At 43.6% G+C, this 6,958-nt stretch overlaps 1 pseudogene; it reads left to right on the top strand.

The window, feature by feature from the left end:
- Nucleotides 1-4,857: 4,857 nt before the first annotated feature.
- On the top strand, nucleotides 4,858-6,677 carry LOC121746550 (annotated as a pseudogene).
- The last annotated feature ends 281 nt before the right edge of the window (nucleotides 6,678-6,958 follow it).

Here is a 6,958-nt window from a genome sequence, read left to right as displayed (position 1 = left end):
GTCGGCGGGGTACATGAATTTGTTCACCTTGACGATTTCATCTTCCAGAACTCCCTCAGGGTGGATGCAAGACCCATTTGCCAGCTGTATCACCATATCGGTTTCGACAAGCTTTGCTTCCCCTAGCTTTTCATACATAGAATACGGCATAACATTAATTGAAGCCCCTAAGTCGCACATCGCTTTCTCCGTTAGAACGCCTCTGATAGAAATTGGGAGCGTAAATACCCCTGGGTCAGTCTTCTTTGTTGGGAGATCACTAGGTTGGATCACACTGGTCACATTTTCTGCTTCGACCATCCTCCCCTTCTCAGCAACCCGTTCACGGGTGCCAGACTCTTTTTCTTTTGTGACTTGATCAAGGGCGCTGGATTCAAAGCTTCCGTTATGACTGGGTGCTGGAAAACTCGCAGATGAGCTTTGATAAACCCCTTCTGATTTCAGAGCGACTACATTGACATTCTCTCGCCCAATAGGTGGCTGCACTGTAGCCGGAATCTTCCCTTCATTTCCCCTCAGTTCACCTAGTGACATGGCGACCTGAGATAACTGCTTTGTAAGCATATCGAGTGCAACCCTCTATTCCTTCTGGGCTTCTTGTATTTCTCGCATTGCATCATGGGGCTGATGCGGGGTCATCACATCCCATGGACTTTCATTTTGCTTCTTGTTATATCTTTGATTGAAACGACCTCCTCCATGGCCTTGCTGGTAGTAGCCGAAAGGTCCATACTGTTCTGGCTGGTTCTGGTGAATGTGATTCTGTTGGTTTCCTTGGAAGTACTGTGGGTTCCCTTGGGTTTGCTGGTTTCCTCTTTGGTACTGCGGGACATAACTCACCATTTGATTATTTGGCTATCTTCCCTGGTTGCTAAACTGAGGGACTTGGTGATGGTACCCCCATTGTCCTTCATGTTGTCGGCTTGACCAGTTAGATTGTCCTCCACTTGACCAGTTCCCTTGAGGTCCACTTGACCACCCTGCCTGACCTCCCTGAATTCTGTTTCCTCCAGTGTTTGGCCTATCCTGGATTCGAGCAGGCCAGTTGGGCTGCCCGTCAGAGGGTTGTATCTGCTGTGTCGAGGGTGGTTGGCTTTGATTCTGATCGGTCCACCTAAAGTTTGGGTGGTCCCTCCATGGAACATCTCTCTGCTTTCCCTGGATCCAGTTGTCATTTGCGTTCCAGTGGCCAATGGCATTCACTTGGGCCTGCGGTTCTACCTCAGGGGGGAATTCGCAGTAATAATAATGATGTTCTTCTGGTGGGGACGGTTGTGGCACATACTGTGTCTCCTTCGGTGCAGGTGGTGGTGGCGGCCTGGCCTTCTCCACTGCTTCCAACAGCTTCTTCTCCATTTGCTCGAATCGAGCCTCCAATTTTTCATCGTTGCGCGCCTCTGCTGCGTGCACAGTTCCTCTCCTATACTGCGCCTCTGTAATCCTGTAATCTTCGGATGTGGATCCAGCCGGCACGGGCTGAATATCACAGTATAGACAGAACTCCTCCAGAAAAGCGTACGGACACTCCTTCGAAAGACCGTAGAAGTAGGACAAAACGGCCAGCACTCCTGACTTAATCGCGATGGTCCGCATCCCAGGAGTAGCGGCGATGGCATGTGTGGGCTCCCTATCATCATGACCGTGTAGAGAACCGATTCCCGAGTCGTTATCGGCGAGGGCCATCTCTGCTTCTATTCGTTCTGGTGGTGGTGGTTGTGTGTTCTGTTCAGCGGCTGCTGCTGCTGCTTCTAATGCTGCTCTGTAACGAGTGGTGACAACGCCGGCTTCCGGACTCTCCAATGAGCGTTAGCGCCTCTGTATATAAGAGGGTGATTCCAGTGGCCGCCGCAGTGGTACCTTCTCATCAACAGCAGGAAAAATAAATGAGAAAAGAGAGAAATAAAATTATATACACCTACGCACTACGCACAAACATAAAATAACACCATGCTTCCCCGGCAACGGCGCCACTTTGGAGGGCCTCGAGAGGGGCCAGAATTCGGACCAAGTTATATTGAAGATAACCGAACCGATTGGATCGGTTAGCAAATGTCGTTGCCACTTGATCGATGCAAACTCGCTCTAACTCGTTTCCTACCAATGTAATTTGTAAACTCCCAATTTTGCACTACTTTAACAGTAAAGCGGCAAGTTCGGGGTCGATCCCACAGAGAAGTTGGTATATCAAGTGTGTGAATAGTGAACAGTGGTTTGGCTGCTGCCACGCTTTAACTTGGGAGTTTTTAACTACTGATTTTACTCTAGGCAGGATTAAACTTACTAACTTGATCAGGGGAATTTTAACTACTGGGTCAAGTGCATCGTAACGAAACTGAAACTAAAGCGGTAAATGCAAGGATGAAAACTAAAACAACTTTGATTAAACTAGAACAGTACAGCGTGAAATTTAAACTAAGCTAACTTTCTGGAAACTACGAAAGCAATTAAAACCGAGAAGGTCATCGGCGGGAAATTTAAGAAAACGCCGACAGATATCAAGTATTCTACAGCGCTCCTTCGATCGCCCTTTCTAACTAAGCATTACTTTATCTAAGCTAAGCTAAGCTATTCTAGAGAACTGAACTAAGCTAAAGAACTAAACTAAACTAAGACGGAAAGTAAAGGATCGGATTCTTTTCATGTGGTGGCACATCCTCTATTTATAGGCTCGGCACGACCTCCAGCTGGATAACAATCTTGGCAGGGAATATTCGCTCATGCTGAGAGTGAGTGACTCATTGATTGCTGCGTGCTCTTCTTCTAGAATGACGACGCTTTTCAGTAATAAATTCGTGACTCAGCTCCGTCCTTGAGTCTCATATATCAGCATGTGTCCCCTTCTAGAACGTTGTCCTTGATAACAGAATGTTGCGTACCATCCAGCTCATATCCTCGCGTGTCCTTCTTCTGACATCCAGCGGTCCCCTCCTTAACTGCTTGATTACTCCCCTTGATCAACTTCCACCGAAATCTGGCCTTTTTCGCCTATTGTACTAGGTTGATCAGTTTGATCTTGTTGCCTTGGTCAAGCGACATTCCTGCACATTTAGCACTTGTTTTGCGCGATAAAACCGATCAAGTAGCGTACATTTTACCCTTAAACTGATCAAGTAGCGTAAATGATTGTTGAAATGATACTCTGATTTTATTCGAACTATTCCCATTTATTTCGAGCTATGGTCGAGTTGTGTTGTTTTCCCCTTTCTTCCCCGCTTCTTTAATCCTCCCCTAATCGCGGTCAACCGTGTTTTCTATCATTTGAAAATGCGGGCGTGACATAGGTGGTGAAAGAAAATATAATTTTATAATTGATGTGAGAATAACTTTTTCCAAAAGAGGAAATGTGATATCTTTTGTGGGACAAACTAAAAAGAAAAGTGTGACAGCTACTATGGGACGTATGGAGTACTTGTGTTATGACATAATTATCTTTCAGTTAAAGTAAATTTGGTATGTAATGAATGCGAAAAATTAGTTCATAACATACATTCATTTAGTTCATTATTTAGTGAATATAGTTCATTATTTACTCCAACAAGTTTTTATTGGATAAAAAAATTAAAAAATTAAAAATAAATCAATTTTTTTAAAAAAAATGTAAAAATTAAAAAAAATGAATAAAATGTTAAACTAATTGTAAATTAATCCTAACCACAAGATTAAGAAATAAAGGGTCCTAATTTGGTCTCTAGTTCGATCTTTAAAAGTGGATTTGTGAATAATGATTCTCTCTATATATATAGAACGTTTTTGCATGTTCAATTTCCCCTAATTATTACAAAAATAATTAAAACCGTTTCACTTTCCTAAATATAACACAAATAAATAAAACCTTTTCATTTTTCTAATTTTATTAAAATATTCACAATGGCAAAACTTGTTATTTTCTTCAAAACTCCCCTTTTATATATGTATAGAGATTGTTGATAAATATTCTCAATCTCACACAATTAATTTAAAATAAAATAAAATAAGAATATAAGTAATACACATGGGCCAAACAAGAGTAATAAAATCCAAATTAATAAATTACAACATTTGGGTCTAACAAATAATTAAAAGGAAAATAAAAACAATTGTTGGAGCCAATTTGATAAGGCCCAACTAGTTTTTCCTACGTCAATTTTTTTCAGCCCAATAAGCCTAGAAAATGACTACACGTCTTCACGCGTAATTTCTCTTCTTCCTGCAGCAATATGCAAGCTCGTAACAGATTAGTGTCAAACCCAATTGCATAAAATAAATGTAGGCACTTTCTCAAGCTTTTAGAGTAGCCCACCTAACATACAAGAACTCATAACTTGTCACACATAACAACTTGAATAGAGAAAAGAATGCCAAATGCCCGATCAAACCATCTTGAGTAAATACAGTAGCAATACCGAAAATCAAACCATAATGCAGTAGCAATACCGACCCCCAAATCCGAAAGGAACGACTCCATCCGGTCTCCATTAACTGTTCCTTATTTTCTTATTTGGACGGTCTCCAATAAATATCTCATTTCATTTTTACTATTTTTGTAAATGGGCATATTGTGGTCCACATTCCCACTTACTTTTTTCACCGCTTTCCATTATAAAGTCTAACAATTTCTTCAAACTCACACCGGTTAAATATGAGACATTTAATGGAGACATGAAAAGGGATTATCTGGGAATCCGACATGGAGGGAGAAGAATTGGATGGCGACAGCAACTGAGGCGACCAAGTCGTCCAATGATCGAAGTCTCCGCACAAGGATGCCAAGTCGTCCACGATAGGGACACTCGCATAAGTCACAGCGCATGTGCTAAAGTCCAATGCAATTCCCATCATAAATTTCCTAAATAAATAAAAAACCATATAAAGTCATATGAAGAATTGAAGACAAACATCAAAATTTTCAACATTTCAATTATTAATCAAAAGGAGGAGAAATCAAAGACCAAGCCGTATTGCATTAATAGCTCCAAACATGTAAAGTTGAATCATAAAACTCTAGCAATTTCCAAACATCATCATCATTTCTTGCTAAAACTATATTCTTGCAGTCCTCAAGACAACAACATACATAATTGAAAAAATCTGATATATTTTGTTACATGCCTTGCAGAGACAGCGCAGTTGATTTCAGAGCGGCACAGTCGCAAGAAAAAAAGCTTATATAAACGACAACCACACATCCTTAGACACCACACCAGTAAATTGAAAAAAAACCTCTCCAATGGCAACAAACCAAGAAGAAGTCCCCTTGACCGTGTTGATGGTGCCGCTGCCGGCGCAGGGCCACCTCAACCAGCTCCTCCACCTCTCCCGCCTGATCGCCGCCCGCGACATCCCCGTCCACTACGTAGCCGGGGAGGCTCACATCCGCCAAGCTCAGACCCGCCTCCATGGCTGGGACCCATCCTCATCCCCCTCCATCCACTTCCACCACCTCCCCACCCCACCCTTCACCAACCCACCCCCAACCCCAACTCCCCCATCAAATTCCCAGCCCACCTCATCCCCTCCCTCGTCTCCTCCATGCACCTCCGCCAGCCCGTCTTCGAGCTGGCTCAGAGGCTCGCACCCACCACCCGAAGGCTGGCCGTCCTGTACGACTCCTCCCTCCCATACGTCGTACAGGACGTGCCAACCCTCCCCAACGCCGCGGCCTACTGCTTCCACAGCATCGCCGCCTTTTCTGTCTATTCCTTCCACTGGGAATACACTGGAAAAACAACCAAGCTGAAGAACGAATCCTCTTTTATTGAACAAGTTCCATCTGCAGAAGGATGCTTCCCGCCTGAATTCGCGGAGGTTATGCAATTTCAGCATAACCTCCCGAAGATCAGCTCAGGAGACATCTACAACACGTCGCGGGTGATTGAGGCCACCTACCTCGATCTCCTCGCCAACGAGAAATCTACCGGGACCGGAAACATCTGGGCTGTCGGCCCGTTCAATCCAGTTTCGGTATCCGAAAGCAAGCAGTTTGAAGAGAGAGAAGCATGCTTGAAATGGCTGGATGTACAGAGCTTGAATTCAGTGATTCTGGTTTCGTTTGGGAGCACGTGTTCTTTATCGGATGATCAAATTTCGGAGATTGCCGAGGGATTGGAGAAAAGTGGGGAGAGGTTTATATGGGTGATCAGAGACGCCGACAGAGGTAACATCTTCGAAGGAGATGTGAGAAGAGCTCCGTTGCCGGAAATGTATGAGGAAAGGGTGAGAGAGAGGGGGCTGATTTTGCGGGATTGGGCCCCGCAGTTGACGATTTTGGGCCACAAGGCGACAGGTGGGTTTCTGACGCACTGTGGTTGGAATTCGTGTATGGAGAGTATAAGCATGGGCGTGCCAATGGTGGCATGGCCCATGCACTCTGACCAGCCCAGGAACGCGGTCCTCATGACCAAGGTTCTTGGGATAGGGTGGAGGCCGTGGAGTGGGCCCATCGGGACAGGGTTGTCCCATCGGGCGCAGTGGAGAGCGCGGTGAAACGATTGATGGCTTCCGAGGAAGGGGTGGAGATTAGGAAGAGGGCTGAGGAGTTGGGGGATGCGGTGAGGAAATCTGTGCTTCAAGGAGGGATTTCTGTCAAGGAGATGGACTCATTCATTGCCCACATCACTAAATCAGATTGAATGTACTTCCGTTTTAATAAATATGAAATATTTGGTTTTCGGCATCAGATTTCTTATAATGTTGTTTTGTTAGTTAACTAAGAGGAAATAAAGTAAAATAGATGAAAAAGTAAGATAATGTTATTTTTATTTTAAAAAATGCTTCATTTTTAATGAGATTTCGCCCAAGTTTGACCTAGAAAGAATGGGAAGAGATACTCCATTTCCAGAGGAGTAACAAGTGGTTTAATCAATTACGACACCGACTATAAATAATTTATGATATCAGGAATGAATAATTCCATCACAAGATAACAAAAAATTCAGTCTTATCAATGTTAACTTCAATCAAACAAAAACATGTATTTCTT

The sequence above is a fragment of the Salvia splendens genome, chromosome 9 (genome assembly GCF_004379255.2).
Source record: "Salvia splendens isolate huo1 chromosome 9, SspV2, whole genome shotgun sequence".
Taxonomy (NCBI): domain Eukaryota; kingdom Viridiplantae; phylum Streptophyta; class Magnoliopsida; order Lamiales; family Lamiaceae; genus Salvia; species Salvia splendens.
This window is presented reverse-complemented; position numbering and strand designations above follow the sequence as displayed.